The sequence below is a fragment of the Gopherus evgoodei genome, chromosome 14, assembly GCF_007399415.2.
Source record: "Gopherus evgoodei ecotype Sinaloan lineage chromosome 14, rGopEvg1_v1.p, whole genome shotgun sequence".
Classification (NCBI taxonomy): Eukaryota; Metazoa; Chordata; order Testudines; family Testudinidae; genus Gopherus; species Gopherus evgoodei.
In genome coordinates this window covers 4,591,946-4,614,753 of record NC_044335.1, presented here as the reverse complement: position 1 = coordinate 4,614,753, position 22,808 = coordinate 4,591,946, and the positions used below count along the sequence as shown (strand labels likewise).

Genomic DNA, 22,808 nt, shown 5'->3' with positions numbered 1-22,808 from the left:
GGGGCTAATGTGTGAGGTGAACAGACCTGAAAGAGGAATCCTAGGAGTGGCCAGGCCTGGAGAGAAGATCTCAGCTAACTATGATGATGTTATTTGATTGTTGATTTCTGTGTTAATAAGCCAGACCCTAGAAGAGGAGAGTTTGTACTACACTCAGTGTGTGAACTGTGTTTGTAAATCAGGCAGGGAAAGTTCACAGTGTTACTGTACAGCTTAATGGGAGCTCACACTACCCTGATCTGGGAAGTTCACTTTGCTGTCAGCACAGACCCCCTGATTTAGTAAAGCATCTAGGGAACAACTTTGCAAACCATGCTGGCATGCCATTTGACATTTACAAAGAGCGTTTTTGATACGGTCTCCTACAGTATTCTTGCCAGCAAGTTAAAGTATGTATTGGATGAAGGGACTATAAGGTGGACAGAAAACTAGCTAGATCATTGGGCTCCATGGGCAGTGATCAACGGTTCAATGTCTAGTTGGCAGCTGGTATCAAGCGGAGTGCCCCAGGGGTTGGTCCTGGGGCCAGTTTTGTTCAACATCTTTATCAATGATCTGGATAATGGGATGAATTGCACCCTCAGCAAGTTTGCAGATGACACTAAGCTGAGGGGAGAGGTAGATATGCTGGAAGGTAGGGATAGGGTCCAGAGTGACCTAGACAAATTGGAGGATTGGGCCAAAAGAAATCTGATGAGGTTCAACAAGGACAAGTGCAGAGTTCTGCTCTTAGGAAGAAAGAATCCCATGCACTGCTATAGGCTGGGGACCAACTGGCTAAGCAGCAGTTCTGCAGAAAAGGACATGGGGATTACAGTGGATGAGAAGCTGGAGATGAGTCAGCAGTGTGCCCTTGTTGCCAAGAAGGCCAACAGCATATTGGGCTGTGTTGGTAGAAGCATTGCCAGCAGATCAAGGGAAGTGATTATTCTCCTCTATTCGGCACTGGTGAGGCCACATCTGGAGTACTGCGTCCAGTTTTGGTCCCCCCACTACAGAACAGATGTGGACAAATTGGAGAGAGTCCAGCGAAGGGCAACAAAAATGGTTAGGAGCCTGGGGCACATGACTTATGAGGAGAGGCTGAGGGAACTGGGGTTATTTAGTCTGCAGAAGAGAAGAGTGAGGGGAGATTTGATAGCAGCCTTCAACTACCTGAAGGGGATTTCCAAAGAGGATGGAGCTCGGCTGTTCTCAGTGGTGGCAGATGACAGAACAAGGAGCAATGGTCTCAAGTTGCAGTGGGGGAGGTCTAGGTTGGATATTAGGAAACACTATTTCACTAGGAGGATGGTGAAGCACTGGAATGGGTTATCTAGGGAGGTGGTGGAATCTCCATCCTTAGAGGTTCTTAAGGCCTGGCTTGACAAAGCCCTGGCTGGGATGATTTAGTTGGTGTTGGTCCCGCTTTGAGCAGGGGTTGGACTAGATGACCTCCTGAGGTCCCTTCCAACCCTGATATTCTATGATTCTAGGTGCATGTGTGGGTCTCGCACATCAGAGATCTCTCGCTTCCACGTCCATGGCTGTGAACAAATTTCCTGTGGACAGATATGTGCAGAGAATTATAACACCCCAGGCAAGTTCACAGCCCATTTTACAGATTAGAAACCAGGCGCAGGGACGGTAAGTGACTTACCCGAAGCTACAAAAGAAGTCAGTGTCAATGCGAGGCTGATAACTGGCAAGTTCCTGACCCCCAGACCACTGCTCACAGCATTCAGACCACACATGTCTTTGTCTCTCTTCCTCTAGAACAGGTCTAAAGTGTACCAGAGATGAGACTAAAAATATGACCCTCAGTGAGTTGCACGAGGTCTCAGAGGGAGCCAACACTAGAAGTCCGCTCTGCTAAAGCCCTGCTCTAACCTCTGAACCACCCTTCCTTCCTAACTGCTCACTGTGAATATTAGGGTCAGTGAGAAGCTGCACCCCACCACACCACACCTGAAAGGATTTTGAAATGCTTGCTGGGGAGGAGGTAACATGCTGCAGAAGAATATCGGATCGGGCAGGGACTTCTCTGCTGCCTGCTTGGTGTAGGTTGCACAAGGCCAGCCCATCCCCTGCTCAGGTGCAGGATCATATGATGGGCTCCCCAGGGTTCAGCCTGGGACTGTGGGACCACTATGCCTCCTAACTCTCTCCAGCCTGAGCTTTCTCTCACAAGGCCTTGCTAGTGACAAGCAACAAATCCTTCACTCTGCACAGCCACATGTGCAGCCCCACAGCCAGCTAGAGTGCCTGAATGCTCCCAGAGTTGCTCACGAATCAAGATGAGCAGTGCAGATTTATGAACTGGTTCACCACTTCATCAATGGAAAGTGGATATACACCAGCCTTTGCAAAACCTGAGCAGATTTACCACACACTTCAGGCAAACTCACTGGTAAAGATAAATAATTAAAGAAGTTTATTGATTACAAAAGATAGATTTTAAGTGATAGTCAGTAAGTCAGAGTTAGTTACACAAAGAAAAGAAAATATAAGCACGCAGTCTAAACTCTCAGCCCTATTAGACTGGGCAACATTTAGATTAAGCAGTTTTTCTCACCCCACTGGATATTGCTACTCATAGTACACAGATTTAACCTTTGAAACCTGGGCCAGTGTCCTCTGTTGGAGTCTTAAGTCTTCGTCTCAGTGTCCTTGTTGCTTCCAGCATAAGTGGGGGCAGGAGAGAGGCCAAGCATGTGGCCCCTGTGGTCTGTTTTATACCCTTATCCCATGTGCTTGGAGAACACAAGTCCAGGCATGTCTGGGGGGCATTGCTGTGTCTCCAGGCAAGGCAGAGCAGATCCCCTGGTGTGCCCTCATGCAGGCGAGTCATTGCATTGGAGTTCCCTTGCTGGACAAGGCTGGTGATGTCTGTTCAACACCCCCCCCCCAAGTATCCACCTGGGTGTTGGTTACCTCCCTCGTCATTATCTCTGTATAGCTAGTATCTGGGCACCTCCCAGACCCACAGTATATTTTAGTGAAAACCGTACAACACAATTCTTATAATTTCATATGCATTGGTGAAACACATATTTAGATAGAACAATGTCTTTCAGCAGATCATAACCTTTCCCCGGATACCTTACAAGGCATGCGTTATATGCAAGATCACCATTCTACAAAAAGAGGAATATGGGGGTTACAGGATGCTCCCCCAAGATATAGAATGTCACAGATCAGTCTGGCTGTAATTTCATCTCTGGGATCCTGTAACCATTACTTGCTTTGCACTCAGGGAAGCATGAGGGAAATGACTGGGCGCTAGTGCTCACCCTCCCAAACAGAGGGCTGTATCCGTTTTGTGTTTCCATTTAGAGCTTATCTGACAACTCCCCCTGCACCTCCCCATTTCATCCTCTGCCCTTTGTTTTCTCCCCACTCCACCCCTGCATGACCAGCCAACGTGGGAGTCAGCACTTCCTATTCAGAGCAGCTTATCGGCCCGGGAACAGGGTTCAGTTTTCTGAAGTGAGCTGGCAGGGGTCAGAGATGGGCAGGTCCAATTGCAGTGGGAATTGCACCCAGCTGCTGGAAACATGATGGTTGAGTGAGTTTGGATGGGCCCCCGGTGGACCCCACCCACCTGGAGAAAAAGGCTGCACTGGTTCACATTGCATGCTGCCGATTTCTGAGGAGATAGGAAGTCTCTGTGAGTTGACAGCCTGGAAACAGATACTGATCTCCCTGTAACCTGGTAGACTTTGCCAACAAGTGCCACACAGCTGGCATTAATACCACCTTTCTGAGTACAGGGGGAAACAGGTAACCTCTGGTAGTACTGAGTGGTGGGTTTGAGCAACTTTTAAGGGTGACCACTGTGTATCACTCACAGCTGATGCAAGCGCCCTCTGGCATCCTGTGGTCAGCACCTATCACCTCAGCATTTAGACTTTTGCATTTTGCTTCAATACCATACGACAGCTGTTGTCATGTGGGAGAAAGTTTGAATGGAAATTACTGTACATTCTTTTTGTAAACTAGTGGATAGGGTGCAGCACTTCAGTTAAGGACGCTTCGGTTCTGTTCTTGGCTGAGTCACTTAGGGTACATGTACCCTGCAATTAAACACCCGCAACTGGTCCGTGTAAGCTGACGTGAGCTCGTTCTGTTGGAGCTGTAAAATGCAGTGTAGATGTTTGGGATCGGACTGGAGCCCAAGTTCTGGGACCCTGCAAGGTGGGAGGTTCCCAGAGCTCAGGCTGCAGCCTGAACCATACAGGGCCGTCCAGAGGGAGGGGCAAGTGGGGCAATTTGCCCCAGGCCCCTAGAGGTCCCCATGAGAATATAGTATTCTATAGAATTGCAACTTTTTTTAAGGGAAGGGGCCCCTGAATCCTCTGGGCAGCCCTGGAGCCATATGGTCTAAATCGCAATGTTATAGCTCCTCAGCCTGAGCCCCACAAGGCCAAGTTAGCTGGCATGGGCCAAGCACGGTGTTTCATCGCAGTGTAGACATGCCCTCTGACTGAATTTTCAACTTGGGTGCCTAAAGTTATGCATATAAAACAAAAATGACCTGCTCTTCAGAAATGCTAACTGCCTGCAGCTCTCACTGACTTCAATGGTTGCTCAGCACTGCTGAAAATCAGGCTAAATATGGATTTAGGGACATAACTTTAGGCACTCTAGCTTAAAAATGTCAGCCTGTGAACCAAACTTTAAAATAGTTTGTTTGTGTGCATGTGTGCACAGGCTCTTGCACATCGTTATTTTTTGCACTATCAGTTGGGCATGCAAATTCTAGACTTTTCACTCGCATACCCCACTGGCAGATCAAATAAGTTATGTAAAAATACATTTTGTTATCGGCACGCACAAGTTACTTGGGTGTCATTTAAAAAGGTAGCCCTTACCATGTGGTGGCCTTCTGTGGTGCTGACGGTGCTGGCAGTATTCTGTGTGATATCACAAAGGCCCCAGTTCTTCAAAAACTCACACAGGTACTGAACCTTATACACAGGAGTCTTCTTATTGATTTCAGTGGGACAACTCACATGCATAAAGTTAGACCCAGGCATTAATCTTTGCAGGAGTGGGGCCTATGACTAATAGGCATAAACTTTGTGTTTTATAGCTTTTTTCCATAAAAATCATGATCTTTACACCCCAGCTTGTCTCCAATTAAGCAAGATTTATTTCTGCATGATTCCTCACAGATTTAGCTCTAAATATGCCCCGTGTATTGGAATATATTTTAATGTGGGTAAACTATTTGCTAAATATCATTACGTGGTTTTTAATAACTTATAGTGTAAAATAAAGGTCATTCGACTTTCAACTATTGTGTGCAATGACTTTGATTTATTTAAACCGAAACTGTGATTCTGTGCATTTTTTGCCATGGCTTTTCCCATTTTTTACAATGACAAGCACTTAGATATCTCCTCGCCAAATACTTTGAATTGCACATACTTTGCTATTATGGGACACTGATAAAGTGCCCTGCAATTTGGGACACTGTAGTAAATCCAGGTCAGTGAAGGTAAGAGACACTTGTTCTTAGAGCAGGTATACTTCAAATTCACAAATAGCAAAGTTTATTGATTTCAGTGGAGTTATACCAGGAATGTTTGCACCAAACTGTTTTAAGAAGACTTCATTCATTGAGCAGAACAAGTGAATCCTCTAGAGAAATGTTTGGCTCAGGTGTGTTCACCTGTCAACATTTTTCAGATATATGATCAGTAAGTAGATGTAGCCTGAAGCATTGATCACACTCTGGCTAATTTCTGGAGAGTCTGAGTAATCTCATTTGCCGGAGTACTAGAATGATGAGGCGATATCTGTCTATGCTCATTGCAGAGAAGTGAAGGGATTGGATGAGGAGTTCTTAGTTTTTAGTTCATTCATAATTAACTGAAGCATTTTAGGGGACCATGTTGTGTCCTCAGTTACATGGTGCAAGTCCCATTGATGTTTCAACCATCATTGTGCACAGATGAGAGCAGAATTTGGCTCATAGTATCTAACCTAGATAACTTAAGTCTAGAACGTGGCCTCAATTGTTGTACAAACTCCAAATATTCTGAGTAAACCCCAAACCACATTGCACAGCCTCTTCAGAAGAGTTATATATAGTTTAACTGCTGCTTTTATTTTTTATGTAGATATTGTACTGGTGCACTATTTATGCAATCTGCATGAAACAAAGGGCTTGTACACAAGCTCTGCAATTTGTTTGGTTTCTACAGAAAACAGAAAGATTTCTTTGCAGACAACAAGGAGCTCCCTCAGTGGAGTCCTTCCTATACAAATGGACTGGTTGAGAGATTGTAGCAAAATGGAGTTAGCTTAATGGAAAACTAGTTTATTTATCTAATAATGTAGATATTAGCATTTAGTTAGGGGCATTTACCTGTTTGTATCTCATAACAATAAAAAGACAATGAAGGTGCCCATCCTAAAATGATACAGTGCATCTGAACCACTATAAACTGTATCACAGTTTGCAAGCATGAAGGGACATGGGTTGGAGAGGGAAAGGAGAAATCAAATTTATTCTAAACATATCACCACTGGACTGGTGGACTCCAGGAAAAAGAAAAGCCCACATCACTTGTTCTCTCCAGATGTACAGTAAGTCCATCTTAAATAAAGATCTGCAAAAAGAAAAGATCTGATTAAAGAAAAAATTGTGAGCCCACCAGTCCAAAACACAGCGATAGAGGGAAGTTGACCCCAATCAAAGTAGAAAACTTGTTAAAAGAATATACTCGCACCCAGTGCACCAATGTATAAAATTAGATAGAAAGTGAACCTGAGGCAAAGTGGCTTGCAAAAGGGAAGCAAAGACCATTTACATGAATGACTGTAAGAGGAAGCCTGTGTTGCTACAGCAAAGTTATCCATAATAAAGACCACTGGCTTCTCAGTCTGCACTAAAGATGGACACAACCAAATACCCTAGAGCTCAGCACTTCCAGATTATGATGACTTTGCAATAGGACCTGAATTTTGCAGCTTGGGTCCTTCTTTAAGTTCAACATTTTGAGGGGAATGTATTTTTGGACCATTAAACATCTTTTGAGTCAGGGCAGTTCCTTTCAAGAACTGCACTGAAGGAGGTCAGTAGGATGTGGCTGGTTAAATATGTTATAAATGATCATCATCCCCCACCCCTTGCGTTTTTACAAACCTGAGGACCATTTCCTGTTGCTTCTCACTACTTGAATACTTGTGTTTCTGCTCCTATCTAATGATGTGCCTTGATTAATAATGAAGAAGCAACATATTGCCCCAGTTCTGCCTTTCAGTGCACAGAATAAAACTAAACCAACATTGTGCATTTAGTAACACTAATAGAAATAGATTTAACTTTCAAGCAGTTAAACAGCAGAACAGGGTAATGAGAAAAAAAAATGTGTGTGGTGGGAGACGAAATGGGAAAGAGAGAGAGGAAATTTTATTCTCCTGGGGTTTTTTAATCTTCCTTCACCATATTTAGTAGGATTGTGACTTGCCCTTGCTAGCTCATGGAGAATTCTCCCATGTGTTTACTCCCACAACCTAGTGAATGCCTCCTTACACATCATGGAAAAAAAATACAATTGACATGTTGACTCCCACTAGAGAAGGAATTCTCACTCACCAAGCAAGCACAGGCTGGGAGTATGTGTGTGAGAGAGAGAAAGAGACAAATACTTTTTCATTAGTCCGTTTAAATGTGGTTTACTCCTAAAATGACCTGGTCAGGGTTGCACATCACCTCCCTTTTTTCCTTTATGGTCCCTTGACAAAGAAACCAGATGACCTTTGATTCAGCGTAATATGGACAGGAATATAGGTCCTTTAACCCGTACTTTTAACATCAGCGGTTTGGAGGAAAATTGGCTGGAAAAGGTGAGAGTCTTGAAATTTTCATGCAACCAGAACCACCATGTTAGGCGGTAATGGGTCCCAGTCAAATTGCTTTCTTTCAGCTCTGGACAGAAATGAATTGGCTCTGAGAATTGGGATTCATTTGTAGGGTGCGTGGAAATCCCTGTCAGAATGGCCTCTTGAAAATGAGAACTGACGAAGCAGCTTATCAGCTCAGAATGCTTGTTATTTGGTTTTGGACATCTGTTTTAGGGTACAAAACATAGAGAAAAAGAGTGATTCAACCACTTGGGATTTTGTCTTGGTCCCCAGTACAACACATTCTGAAATTAGCAAAATTACAAAGAGTTAGAAGAAATTACTTCGCATTTATCAAATGCAATGTCTGTTATGGTTTATAGATAGACAAGGGGATGGATGTATCTAGAGCTGAGCAGGGGACTGGGAATAAAGATACTTGAGAAGTACTCATGTGATCTGCAACTGAATCATTCTGTGAAAACAAGCAAATCGTGTAGCCCTGTACCTCAGTTTCCCAGAACACCTGTGAAATGTGTGGGCCTAATTTATGTACACAGTTATTGTGAAGAGATGCTCAGCATTTGCACATGCCCATATGATGACTGTGTATGTAGAATGAGCATGCAAATATGAATGCATTAAAGTGTTCATATATTCCTTATCACAACAGAACTGCTTGCAAGAATGTGACTTCTAAATGCTTCTTCAGTGCTAAAAACTAAGGCTGCAGAGATAGAAGCCTCAGCGTCCCTGGGCATATGGTCTGGATTTATGAGCTTTGTGATTTGGCAGCCTTGGAAAGGGTGCGATACAGAAGAGTTACACTCAGTCTGAAAACACGTGGCCTTTAATCCTTGACATATATCATCAATGGTCCACTGTTACACACTGTTTAACTCCGTATCATGCTTCCAGTTGACGTGCTCTTCATTCAGCAAACACCTCTTGGACCACTCCTAGGGTGACCAGATGTCCCCATTTTATAGGGACAATCCCAATATTTGGGGCTTTGCCTTAAATAGGGGCCTGCTACCCTCTGTATCCCCCATCCCAGTTTTTCACACTTGCTATCTGGTCATCCTAACCACACCATCCTCCCTTTCCTGCCTTCTTTTCTCCTTCTCTCTTCTTTTCCCACTGTCAGTTCTTTCCTTCTTTCTGGGGAACAGCTTCCCCTCTTCTGAGGACAGATTGTGTAATTTCATACTTACTTAAAACGCAGTACAAACTGCTCATCAAAACAAACAAACAAAAACCCTATCTCTGCACAGCAAAATACAGGCTCAAGTGTATTAAACCCATCCAGCTTTCCCCAGTCCTTTGTGTTGTGCTGCTTCAGGAAACTCAGCCTCTCTCCACCCTCCCCCTCTTTGAAAGCATTCCCCAGGGCAGTGCCCAGTCTGCAGCTGCTGCAGCTCACGGGGGAGTGAGTCCAGCATGACACACACAACTAACTAAATAAATACTTTCCTCTAACAAAGAGAGGAGGATGAAACCCTGTGTAGGGGTAGAACTACGGCATGCAAGCTTGGAATTGAAGGAGTCCAGGGGCGATAGGGGAATTCTCCTGCCTGGAATCAGAGGAGTCTTAGAAAGAGAAGAGTCCAGGAAAGGAATAATAGAATGGTTTTTTACAGCTAGAAACAGAGAAACTCAGGGATAACACAGAGTTTTCCAAACATACTTAGATATAGTTATATGGCCTGATTTATTGTGTTCCTCCCCTACAACCCAGCTTCCACTTGTGCACCTATAATTATAGGCACTGTGATTCCTCTTTAAAGCATACAGTTGCTGCAACCACAGTGGAAATATTCTGATATCTGTATGTACACGTGAGGATACGTTCACATGTAAAACCCATCTGATAATTTAAGATGGACAATGAGGAGTTGTGTGTTAAAATTCTGCCACCTGTGTGCAGGTGACAGAGACTTTCAACTGACTGTGCAGCGATGTGCACACACAAGACTGGGTTTATATAAAAGGAGGCTGAGATCTAAAAATCAGGTCCATTACTTTTAATTTTGTATTCCCTAAACTAAGAATTGTGCCCTTCATTGCATACATAGACAACTACTGCAAACTGTTGATTTGCATTTTAATGGAATTCTTTCTAGGGAGATGGTAGTTGGACTCCTTTAGCAATACAGAAGAAAAGGTAATTGAAAAATGTACTGGAGTTAAGACATTTCATTTTCATTAATTAGATGCATTCGTTTTTTTTCTAAAATAAAATTGTTTGGGTTTTTGAGGGGTGGGATGGAGTAGGAAGAAAGACATGCTGGAACACCTGTTCATCCACTTTAAAACTTACTAGGGATCAAAAGATCCTTTTAGGAATGCACTTAAGTAAGGAGCAGTAGTGTAATTTGACTGATTTCAGTGGAGTAGGTTCTCTTTATTCCAGGGTTCCATTTGATCCAATATCTGTTTGCATGGGGGAAAATATTCTATCTAAATAAGTGACCTTATATGTACCATGATTTGAGGAAAAGGAAATTAGGGAGCAGATTCTCAGAGCTTAGGCACACAACTGTCTGTGCAATACTGAGGTTACACACATAAATCAGATAACTGCACATAAACAGCCACTTCCAGTTATTTACATACATAATTACCCAATTTGTGTTCATAATCACAATAAGTGCATGTACTTCAATACTTGGAATATTTGGTCCTAATCTTTCCAGCTAAATTCTGCCCCGTTACAACTGTACAACTACATGGGCTTCAGAGACCCATTGTCTTGCCTGTTAAAGCCATCTCAAGAGTGTGATGTCCTGCAGGTTCCAGAGCTGTTAGCTCCATCCCATGACATATAGCACAGTTTTGATCTTTTGGTGTTATAGTCACAGGGCATTACACTTTGCACTTAAATAATGTTTTTCAGCTGTAGACCTCAAGGCATCCGACATAAGCAAGGAAGCATGATCTCCATTTTACTGTGACAGAGTGATAGAATCCAATTCTCCTGACTTCCATGATCTGTTAGACCCACAGCTGCCCACTTGCAATCCCATCGAAGTCAGGGGTCTCTGAAGTGAGCATGGCTGTATTGTTCTTGGGGGAGCAGCTTATCCTTTCTAAGAGCCGTCCCTCCTTCATGTATAACTAACCTACAGAGAGTAGCTTGCAGAATCTCCCTATGTGTATATACAGAAGCTCATCCAATAAAAGATATTACCTCACCCAGCTTGTCTCGCTAATATCCAGGGATCCTAACAGCCCACAGCTACAACAACACTGCAAATAGAGGAATTAATTTTTTATACAACATTAATATTTATTTTAAAGCATTTTTTATCCATTTAAATTTTTACAGCACGGTGGGGGACGGGGTCAACATCACAGCTACAAATATCCAAGTAAATCTCCTTCAACCAAAGGGTAACGAAGTAAGTTCTCAGCCGGCATTTTCCTTGCAAATTTCGATCACCGGCGACGGAGACATTTCCTCGCGGGCTGTGAGCGTGGGGGTGAAAGTGACCTTTGCTGACATTTACCAGTAAACCTCCAAACCCGCCGCGGGGGCTAGCAGCTAACCCCCCCAGTTAGTTCCCCGCTTGCCCGGCCGGGCGCAGAGCCTGGCTGCGGGCGGGGGGAGACTGAGGCACCTGCGGCCAGGTGGGCGGTGAGCTGCTCCCGAGAAGGCACCTCAGGGGCCCGGCAAAGGGGCCTCCCGGGGGGGGGAACAGCCCCTCCTCAAGGCCAACGCTCAACCGCGCACCCCACCCCCTTCTGGGGGTGTCTCCCATGATGCTCCGCGCACTCCCCTCACTTCCGGTGTCCGGCAGTGGCAGCTGCTGACTGCGCCCCCGATCCCCTGGCGCAAGGGAGACGGAGGGGGCGGGGCTGGGGGCGGGGCTTACGGAGGCCCGTGTCAGGCGTCACCCAGTGGGAGCGCAGCAGAGGAGGGAGGGAGGCCGCACGAGCCTCGTTGGCCACGCCCCCACACCGGTCTCGGGCCCGCGCCCGCGCGCCCCCCGCCTGGGAGCGCGCGCCAGGGGGAGCAGCGGGAGCGCGCCCCGCCCCCCTCTAGCTTTCCCCCCCTCATCCCCACCCGTGAGGAGAGACATTGAGTGACCGAAGGAGCCAAAGCTCCGGCCGCTCCGAGACCCCGCTCCCCCGCCTGGGGCCCAGGTAAGCGAGACCCCCCCAGCCAGGCTCTCCCGGCGCCCCCTCCCCTGAGGAGAGGGGCTGGCGGGGCTCCTCTCCGGCCCGGTAGGGGAGGGGGCCTGACTGCCCCAGCCCGCTCTCCGCTTCTCGCGGCCCCTCAGGGGAGAGGGATCCAGCCCGCCACCCGGACCGAGCTGCCCTCCCCAGCCTGGTCCGGGGCTCCGGGCTGTCCGCGGGCACTGGCCGCTCCCCCCCACCCCCGGCTGAGCGCTGGGTCCCGGGGCAGCGCGGCCACGCGTCCCGCTAGGGAGGGGGTCCAGCTGCCGCCCGTGGTCCGGGGGGGTCGTTAGGGACGTAGCTGCCCCCAGTCCCTCGGGCGGAGCGGAGCGGAGCGGGGCGTGGGGTTGAGCACGGGAGTCGCGCGGCGCTTCGGGGGTGGGCGGCGCTGGCCTGGCGGAGGCGCCCCCCGCCCCAGGAGCTGAGGGAGGCAGGTACCCGCCTCGCCCCCCGGGGTGCCGGCTGGGGGCGGTGCTGGAAGCCTGATTCACCCGGTGCCGAAGACACCCCCTCCCTGGCTGCCTCGGGGGAGAGCTGCTCCCCCCACCCCCCAGGAGTGGGGTAACGGGGGGGGGTCAGTGCGCGATCCCAGGTGCTGGGGTCCTGACAGTTGGGGTTTGTCTGAGCCCAAATGTCTCCTCTGCCCTGAAAACACCCTTCCCTATCCCTGAATCTCTCTGAGCCCCCTGAGGGGCGCTGGGCAAAGCCCATTGCACTCGGGGGGGGGGCAATGGGGAAATTTTCCCTTTGTGGAAGGGGTATGGAGCCCCCTTGGGCACGCGTGACTGACTTTGCGTGGGTGGATGGGTTAATTAGGTGAGTGGCAGGGTTTAACCCCCCCCTCCCCCATGACTCGTTCCCCCTCCTCCCTCTCCCCCCTCCCTGTAACCTCCAAAAGGGGAATTTTCCAGCTGGTAATTTCTGCTGCGTCAACACCCAGCTCAAGGGAGAGGAGAGGAGACAAGGGGGCATTTTAACAGCAGCTCCACTTGCAAATAACAAGCCTGAATTCTGGCTCCAGAATTAAAAACCTTTCCACCCCCAAAAAATCAGCATCTGTGCAAGTTGGACCAAGAGTTTGTCAAGAGTGTGGTTCAAAACTGCTTGGAAAAAGGGATGAGGTAATAATACTGGTGAAGCATGTTGTATTTCTTTCTCTCTTTTTAAAGCCAGGCCTATTTTGGGTTATTGTCTCCCCCTAAAGCCAGACACAGATCGCCTGGCCTTGCCTCCATTTTAATTGCAGGCTGAAATGGGGGAAGTGACCCTATTAAAAAAAAATAACAACCTCCAAAGAATGTCTTTCCTCTTTGGAGATGTAGGTGATTTTTAATATACTTGTAACAAGTGCAAAAGTGACTGAAATTGTTTTGTCAGGGTGAAAAACTAATGTACATAACGTTCTCCTCCCCACTGAAAAAAAACAAAGTATTTGTAAAAATAGGGGGGAGAGAAGAGGTGTTTAGGAAGGTGTTTGTAAAATAGGGGGTTGTGGTACTGGCTTGCCTTTGTGTGCCTGTAAATAGACATGTCAGTTTCACAAAGTAATACAAGTAGTGTCTGATAACTCAATCCCAGATGACAAATAGAGAATGGAGCAGATTTTCGAGATTGTAATAGTGGGAGGATTTCTTTTTGATGGAAAAAAAATTGTTGATACTTAATGCACCACTAAAGAACCTGTGTTAAAATGCGTAATTGAACATTCTGAAGGAATTGAAATAAGTAGAACAATATTTTTTACACCTGGCAAGGAAAATATAAACAAAGAAAGGTGTAACAGAGACTTTTAATGACTTTCCACATGCTTTCTATTTTACAATCTCAGCGATTCATTCAGCATGGATTATAGGGACAAGATTATTATCAGCATTGTTTAAAGATATGCTAATTAGCAAATGTGTTTTGCCAACAGTGCTATTGCAGACACCTGTACCGAAGTTCTTACATGCATTTTAATTGCCTCACTTGTATTGTTTTTTACTAGCTCCCAGTTGTCCTCAACAAAATATTTATTACATGTTCAAATTTTCTGTCTAGTTCCATTTTTGTTAAATTACCTACCTTAAAGGGACTTTTTCCAAAGAGAGAATGGTGCAGGGAGAAGGGGGAACAGAAAGAAAGAACAAGGTAAGGTGATTTTAAAAACAGACAAAAATGAGGGTATAATTTTAGAAAAGAAGCTAACAGTTACTGGATATTTTTTCCACTTGTATATTTTACTGTATATCTTCATAACTATTATTGCAAGAGCTAGCGAAAATGCATTTACTTCTAGTGGCAAGTTCTATTTTATTGTGGATTAAATTTGGCTTTACTGATTTGAATTAAAAGAAATGGAATTTAGCCATTGTTTGTCAAGTTCTCTATTTTTAAATCATTTTAGTGATGGAAAAAATGGGTGGAGGAGTGTATTATTAGTCACAACATTTTCAGCATGTGGTGAAGAATTATCACTTTGAGGTGTTTTTGGGAGCTAACAGAAGCTGATAGAGAAGATTGCCCCATGGGCCACGCTGGGAACTACATCATATTTGTGTTTGCTGGAATTCTCATACACATATTCCTGAAAATTATGATTTGGTTTGATAGACTAATGGGATAATTGCAGTTTAAAGAGAAAATTATAGACTTTTGTTTTTCTGATGGGACATTTCCTCATATTCCAACTTCACTATTATAGTAAAATAGCATCTTTTTAGATGCCAGTCACTTTCACTTACTTTGTTAGTTTTCATGTAAGTGATGGAAATAAAGTTTTATATTTTATAGTGCTATGTGCAAAACTGGGAGTAAATTTTACAGACTGTAAGAGTGAACATGACAATTTCATATTTTAAAAGCTATCTAATGTAATTTCTGTTAATGTGATGATATATATTTTAATAAGTTGAACCTTTGAAAATATGACCTGTACACATGATTCTTAGAGACTAAAGAAAATGGGCCACTTTCTCCCCGTGGTCTGTGTTTTTTCTGGGACAGTTGTACAGCAGTGGATATGTTCTATGCAAGAGGCTTTTATAATTGGAAAGCTTAGAGGAAAACCAGTTTGGCAAGTAGCCTTCCACCCTCCCCCTGCAAAAAGGAAAGGTCTTTAGCCTGTTACTTACTGTTTTTATATTCATTCATGCTCTGGCATGGTGTTGCATTGATGTGAGATGGGGTATATTTTGAAACTGGTTTTGCCTTGCCTTCGCTTCCCAGTTGAAGTTTCTCCTAATAACACCCATTTTGATCTATTATATACACATGCTTAAAGTTTTTAACAATGTTTCCTGTCTTGCCAGCTGAAGGCTACCACCCAATCCACACTTTTGTTCTTAGTTAGTATTTCCTACAACAGCCCAACTTTTTCTAAGGCTTCTTTAGTGACTATTTTTGCCTGTGTTAGCTAGCTACTCTGGAGCACTCCATGATGTATTCTGAACTGTCTTGCTCTGGTGTGAAGCACTCACATGGGTTTTCCTTGCTCCTACATGCTTAGTTGAATGGGCAAACAAAGGGGTAAAGAGAGGGCTTAGTTGAAATCTTTGAATCAGCTACCTGCTGTTCTAATGGTTATTCCTTATACTCATTGTAATTCCCTGGAGCCAGCAGTTTTTGTCCATTACTGGCAACAAACTGCAGTAGAAAATTCTGACACTTTACACAAAAGGATTAATATAATTTTTATTTTGTCGTCGGTGTACTGCTGACCTATCTTAAACTTTCCGAATGTGCAGTGTACTTATACAATATGTCTCTTAACACTTACGTATCTTACAGTTCAATAATGATAATGGAAAATGTCCTGTGTGGTTGTCTGTAAATTGCAGATACAATAAAAAGGACCTAACAAGGTTGTGGGATACATAATTTTTGCTTAGAGTGCAATGATGATACTGGTTCTTTAATGATGCCTGTGATATTTCATGCTGCTTACCTTAAGATATAGACATGGACATTTTTCAAGTGTTAATTTTTTAACGAACCATTATTTTAGGGGGGGTTGTATCAAAATAATATTCTCTGATGGTCTTGGCTAGTTCTTATTTCCCAATTTACTTGATTTCCCCAGACCTTCTACTGGATTAGTTGTCACTGGTGTTCCATCAGTCTTGGGGCAGGGGAGAGAGGAATTTTGACTCCCACAGCCCAAAGTATTAAATTATTTATCTGATGCTGCCTTGATGTTTCTGAATGCACAGCAATTGGGAGATTTGGGTTCTGATCCCACCTCTGCTTATGACTCAGTGTACGAGTCACATAATCTCTATGTATATCTTTGGTCATCTGTAAAATGCTGATACTAATACTTACCCACCTCTTTAAAGAGCTTCCAAATTCATAGATGATGTGTTCTATTAGCACACAACATGCTTTTGTCTTAATTAATTAATGCAAAATAGTCTGAAATTTTGGGTACATTTGTCAAACATTATGATATATTTCTGTAAGAGGTTTGTATTTCATTATTCCGTAAAGTCCTCAACAATATAGTTAGAGGAAATTACAGTTGTAATTTTCTTACCTAAGCACACTTTAAGGAAACATTCATTTTTTAAATTGAAGTGTGGATTTTTCATTACTCTTGAATTCTTTGCTGAAGATGGGATCATTGACAGAACTCTAGTTAGATGGAACCATGATCTGCTTGATGTTAAAGTTTGATACACGTACGTGTGTGTGTGTGCACGCGCATGCACAGGAATGAGCAATATGTCTGTAGATATGTGCAGTAGCTAGCTGAAAAGTAACTGGTACAGTTTCCCTTTAAATAGATGCATACTTGCACTCCGTTCCCATATTATTATGGAGTTTGTTCCTGTTCAATTATTTTATTAACTTGTACATTTATATACTAACTATTCATATTAGTTATCTAAAATTCACTTATATAATGAGGTTGGGGTGGGAGTTTCCAGATATGGGGCAGCAAAGAAGTCTAAAACATTCTACACATACAGTTACTGGTGTATGTGCTGAAATATACTTAGTAACTAGAATAGCAGGGTATATGTGCCAAGAATTTAGCTGCTGACTGTATTTAGCAAACTGAGCAGGGGCTCACATACTGAGGAATAGTTAAAATTGAGAGTAGTTCCACACTTACCCAGTTACCTTTCACAATTTTTTCTTATGTTATTACTAAAGCTCTTTGGATATAAATGACCTGCTGTGTTCCATCCAAGCCAGTCTTCTCTTTGTCACAAGTTAAGCAATGTAGAGTCAGGAAAACATATCAGAAAAGGCAGTTGATCCTAATGTCTATTAACTGCTCTTGGCACTTGATATCAATTGCTTGCAGAGGAGATGCACAATTAAGATTTTGCATCTTCTCTGCAAGCATTACTGTAGCATTGGGAGAAACTTCTTCCTGACCCTGCCTGGCTGAAGCATGAGGATTGATTAGTGTGTATGTCTGTCTGGTAGTTGGAAAAAGCGTTCCCAATACCAGCTAATTTGGGGACTAAGACAGACAGCCTGGATGAAAAATACCTGTGCTGCCACTCCCGTCAGAACTATGCCCCCGATGTTTTAAATAATGAAATGGGTGTGAATTGTTTTTATTTGTAACATATTGTCAAACAGTTTTCTATTTACGATTAAAAAAAAATCTTAATTTACTATCACCATATCCTTCTTGGTTTCATTCCATTTCCTTTTATTTTTTTGATAGATTACTGGATTTAAATTTTATTTATACCAAAAAAAAAATAGAAAAGGATGTCTGTCTACCATGCTAAATTACCGTAAATAACAAAAACAGACTGTCCACAAAACACCAAACATGGTGTATATAATTCTGCAGTGTTTTAGTGTTCTCTCTTTCTTTTATCATCATTGACTTTCTTTACTTATGTTAAATTCTCTACCTCAACTTTTACATTTTGTTTCTCCCTTGTCTCCTGCAAAATACTTCTCAAGTCAATACTTCTCTTCTCTAATGTCTCAGAATTCTTCCTCTTTCTTTCACCCACCCCTTTTCACATTGAACTTGGAAACTTTGTCAGACATCCCATAGCGAGTGTACTAAACGAAACAGCCAAAAAACAGTAAGAAGGGTGAGGAGATCTCTCTCTTTAGGCGCAATATCGGATGAGATATAGTCTCTAACGTTGGGATTCCTTCTAGGGTACTTGCTGTTCTTTGACCTGCCTTTGGGGGCTTGACATACTTCTCAAGCATCCTCTAACTAAGGTATCCTGCTTTTCAGATGCTTTATTTGCTAATTCCTGTTTTTACTTCTGTGATGCAAGCCCCAGTGGTGTGAGACACTGTTGGAGCTGTTGTTCTGTCTTTGCTACATAGGTTACAGACTGAGGGAGCAGAGATGTGGCAGATAAGCAGTGTTTCTGTGGCATGGGGGTGAGGGAAGGAGATGGAGAGAAAGGAGGGGAATGAATAGAGGTGGGAGGATATGAGGAAATGAATTAGAAGTCAAGTACAAAGGGAACGCCGAGAGAGGGGATGAGAGGAGAAATAATGAGAATATTATGTTCTACATTGTATTCCCACACTGAAGCTTTTTGAAGTCGAGAGGTTTATAGATCATGGTAACTTCTAATATCACAAAAGACTGATTTAATTAGTGGCCTATGAGGGAGGATGCCATCCAGCCATAAGTATCAGCAATGTTATCAAGTGGAATAGGGAGGTTCTTGCTAATTTTTGTTTGTGTTGGTGTAAAAAAACACTGCTTCTTTAAGTTCAGTTAAGTATCTAGTTGTACTTCCTTTTGTATCCTTGCTGTTTTTTCAGAAGTTTCTCAGATTGCTGAAGGGCAACAGTTCATTTAGTGGGCCTTGTGCAGTGCTTTTCTGTAACCGTGATTTGGTCTAAATGGAAGATGGATTCAATAGGGCTGGGAATAGAACCATGTCTCCTACAGACTTCCTGTATTGTACTGGACAGATCATTTTAATCTTTGTCAAACTGAGTTGCCTTAGCAAAATCCATTTTAGAGAGATCTCATTGGGGGGGGGGGGAATGTTTGTTTATTAAGACTATTGAGGCGCTTGGATGGATGGTGTAATGGAAATGCAAAGTGTAACACCACCAAAGTAAACACTTCACAATGCATTTAATTTTTTTTTCACATTACTTACTTTTGGGACATATTGTTTATTGAGGGCTGGTCCACACTACGGGGGGGAAATCTATCTTAGATACGCAACTTCAGCTACGTGAATAACGTAGCTGAAGTCGAATATCTAAGATCGGATTACTCACCCGTCCACACCGCGTGGGATCGATGTTTGCGGCTCTCCCTGTCGATTCTGGAACTCCGTTGGGGTTGATGGAGTTCCAGAATCGATATAAGCGCGCTCGGGGATTGATATATCGTGTCTAGATTAGACGCGATATATCTATCCCCGAGCAATGGATATTAACCCACCGATAGGGCGGGTAGTCTGGACGTAGCCTGAGATCATTAGGCAGCTTCCTTCGCTGTACTCCTGTGTGCTGGAAGTGTGAGGTTTTTGTACTGTAAATTTTTCCTTTGCCTGATCACTGTAGTAACTGTATTCTGTTTTATTGTTATAATATCAATGTATTTTTAAATACCTTTCTTTGGCAGTGTGTCACACTTCAGATAGAAGGAACTTCTGTATAACAGAGAGATTCTTTTGGTCTCTTGTGAAAGCTGTGCGGCCACTTCTTTAAAGATTCAGCCCCTGTATTGAAAGGGGCTTGGAAGCATTGGGTTCAGGATTTCTTTCATAATGAGTTCTGCTGACCACATGTCTATTAATAGTATGCAATCCTTAGTTAATTAAGACTGGAATCAATATTTTTAAAATCATCTGCAAACTTAATAAAGTTTGCTTTCTATGCAGCTGATTTTAGACATTAACATTTTTATGCAATTGTTCAGGAATATTTATCTTTGTGATATGGTAAATATAATAGTATTTTGCATGATTTAACAGGTATACCAGTTTAAAGCACATGCATTCTTCTTATTATTAAATAATAACTTTTAGTTTACTACTTAGACAACTTCCAGGCTTGGCTTTTTTTAATTGGTGCCTTTAAGAACGTGCAAGTCATAATATGTAATATCTGACTTAAAACTTACTGACTTTTAAATAGCTTAAAATTAAGATTTTCTTCTCTTCTTCCTTCCCAGTTACAGGACAGTTGATGAACCTTCCAAAGCCTGTTACCAGAAACGCTTTCCCTCTGTTCATTAAAACATGTATGGTGTACCATGACACCTCGTGGCATTTATCTTTACTAAAGAAAACAATTATCAACTACTGGTAAGTTCTGAACACTTAAGAAAGTTGCTTTTTAGTTTGTGTGTGGTGGGGAGAAAGCATTACCGTGAGGACTTTGAATTGTCTTTAAATTTTAACTTAACATTGATAATGAAGGTTAATTTAAAAACTTAACACAGAATTAAAATCTGACGCAAATTTCTTTGGCTACTGTACTGTTCCTAACTTCTGGTGTGGGCACCTTCATTAATCCTGATCAGTCTGTTGTTCTCTCTGAGTAGATGAGAAGCCGGAAGAGAGACTATCACAGGACTCAAAAAAAGAAGAAAAACTAGTGGTGATGCAAAAGCAGGAAAGGCAGGAGCTTCACTGCTCTTACTGTTCCTATTCTAGCTCAGCCTCAGTTCTATGAAGCCTAGCCATGATCAGGTGCAAACAAGAGTTAGCAGTGATGGACCTTAACAACAGAATGGACATTTGTAGTTCTTTTGTATTTAGAAAAAACAGCTGTGGTTCCTCAAACTTCCTTAGACTTGCTGAAATAGTATGGCTTTAATGCCATGTCATTAAAAAAAAAACTGGTACTGTTGATCTGAAAATTGATACCCTTCCTTTAGGGAGCTAGTCTGTGACTAATAACTGTACAGAACACAGCTATTAGAATGTAGATATGTGAGTTTCAGAAAGTGGCTAGCCCTTTTAAAAGAGAGTACACCTGGGACTGAGGAATATACTGAAAAATATCTTGTTATGATGGAGTTACAGCACACAAACTAAACTTAGAACAAGGTAGAGTGAAGAATTATAATTAAAATTTAAATGTCTTAAGAGTAATGAATAACATATTTTCTTCATAATGTTTTATAGAAGGGAGATAGGTAAAATATAACAGTGAATCACATTATTTAAGAAGACGAAGTCATAACAAATAAATATACTGTCATATATAAGATTTAACACCTCATATCGTTAACCTCTTGTTGTCCCGTCCCCCCCACCCCCCCCCGAAAAAAAATTGGCTGAAAGTCACCTCTTCATCATCTATAAACTAAATTCCTGATCCTGGAAGCTGTACTCCATTGGCTTCAGTGGGAGTACTCACACTATATAGTTACTCATGTGTGTGATTAGTCTTTGCAGGATCAGGACCTATGTTTTTGTACTGGATGTTCATAGACACACTCGGTTTGCACAATGTTTAAAAGCACAGCTTGAGTAAACAGTTATCAGACAGAAGTAAGCACCCTTAATTTGATTCAAGAAACAAGTCCTTTTGGCCAGGAAAAAAAATCAAAATTGTGAATTCCAGATTCCTTCAAATATAGACCAATATCTGTGGTAAGGACCCACTGGATCTTTGGACCTGTGGTGTCACTGAGAACTAGACATGACTTATGATGAAGGCACTCCAATATACCATCTTGTCCCTGTAGATAATAGAGAATGAAGACATTTAGTTAAGGACCAGAATGGGTACTTGCCCTTCTTTTTACTCCTGCAATCTCTACCCCTAGAAAGCACTGTCTTCTAATCTGAGAAACATTATGGATAAGGCAGAGATCTTTACTTTTATTAGATTTTTACATAAGCAGAGAATGTTCAGCTAAGTCACTTAAGTATCAAGAACAAGTAATAGCAGTGATGAAACAAAAGTGTAAGTCTTTGACATAGCAACTTTTCATAACTAGGGGATCCTTAGGACGTGTAGGATTGAGAGACATTCATCAGAAGGATTTCAGCCTGTCTTTTGTCCCTTTTTCCTTTATCAGTTTCTAATTTCTTTTTAAAGAGAGAACTGCTTCCTCTGCGCGCACAGACTACAAGAGGTATTCTTTGTCTCTCTGTGAATCTGCAAGCTCTAACTTTAAGATACTGAGGCTCTCACTGGTGATGAGGCAAACATTCCTTCCTTCATAAGTTTAGGCCTGATCCTGCAAAGACCAGCACATGCCTTTATTTCAATTGAGTCAGTAAATTAAAAGCTGATCTTTGTAGAACTGAGACCTAAAGTTAAATTTGGCTGTGAATATCTAGTATGTAATCTGAATGTAAACATCACTGATTGATAAATCTACTTTCCAAGAGCATCTCACATCTGGAAGCTTTGTGCTTAGGGATCTTCACTATCGCAAACTCTACCAAACTCCAAGGAAAGGTAACTATAGCAAGTAGCATTCAGGGCATTTTATACTTAATGGGACAATGACAAAGTGAACACCTGTGAAACGTTTCGAAACTACTGCTTTGTAAAATAATAATTAGGAAAACAAACAGATAATGTCACAGCCCTGAGCCTCTCCATGTTGATCATGTCCATTAAGACCACTTCTTCTCAATAGTCATGGTGTAATGAGCCTGCAACTATAATTAGCATAATCTGGTTGAGGAATATGCAACTGAATTCTGGCACCGGGTTGAGACTAATTTCAAACTGCGGGAAAATTTCTTCCTTTTAGAGATTGTTATGATAGAGGGTGTCCAAGAACACAGAAAGACACCCAATTCAATCAATACAAGAATGGTTGGCAACTACACTCTTGGCATATTTACATGCTCTAACAGATCAATGGATGAGGGAGGGAGTCA

At 42.7% G+C, this 22,808-nt stretch overlaps 1 protein-coding gene across 9 annotated transcripts in view; it reads left to right on the top strand.

The window, feature by feature from the left end:
- Positions 1–11,832: 11,832 nt before the first annotated feature.
- The window catches only part of ZBTB46 (zinc finger and BTB domain containing 46), a 99,008-nt gene continuing 88,032 nt past the window's right edge, over positions 11,833–22,808 (top strand). For 3 of the 9 annotated variants that reach the window (XR_003996565.1, XR_003996566.1, XM_030533846.1), the window contains exons 1-3: positions 11,833–11,982; positions 12,914–13,136; positions 20,132–20,264. The gene's annotated coding sequence lies outside the window, so the exon portion shown is untranslated. Of the gene's footprint in view, positions 11,983–12,913; positions 13,137–14,055; positions 14,146–20,131; positions 20,265–22,808 lie in introns of all 9 variants that reach the window. The other 6 variants (XM_030533848.1, XM_030533852.1, XM_030533851.1 and 3 more) reach the window with 6 other exon arrangements.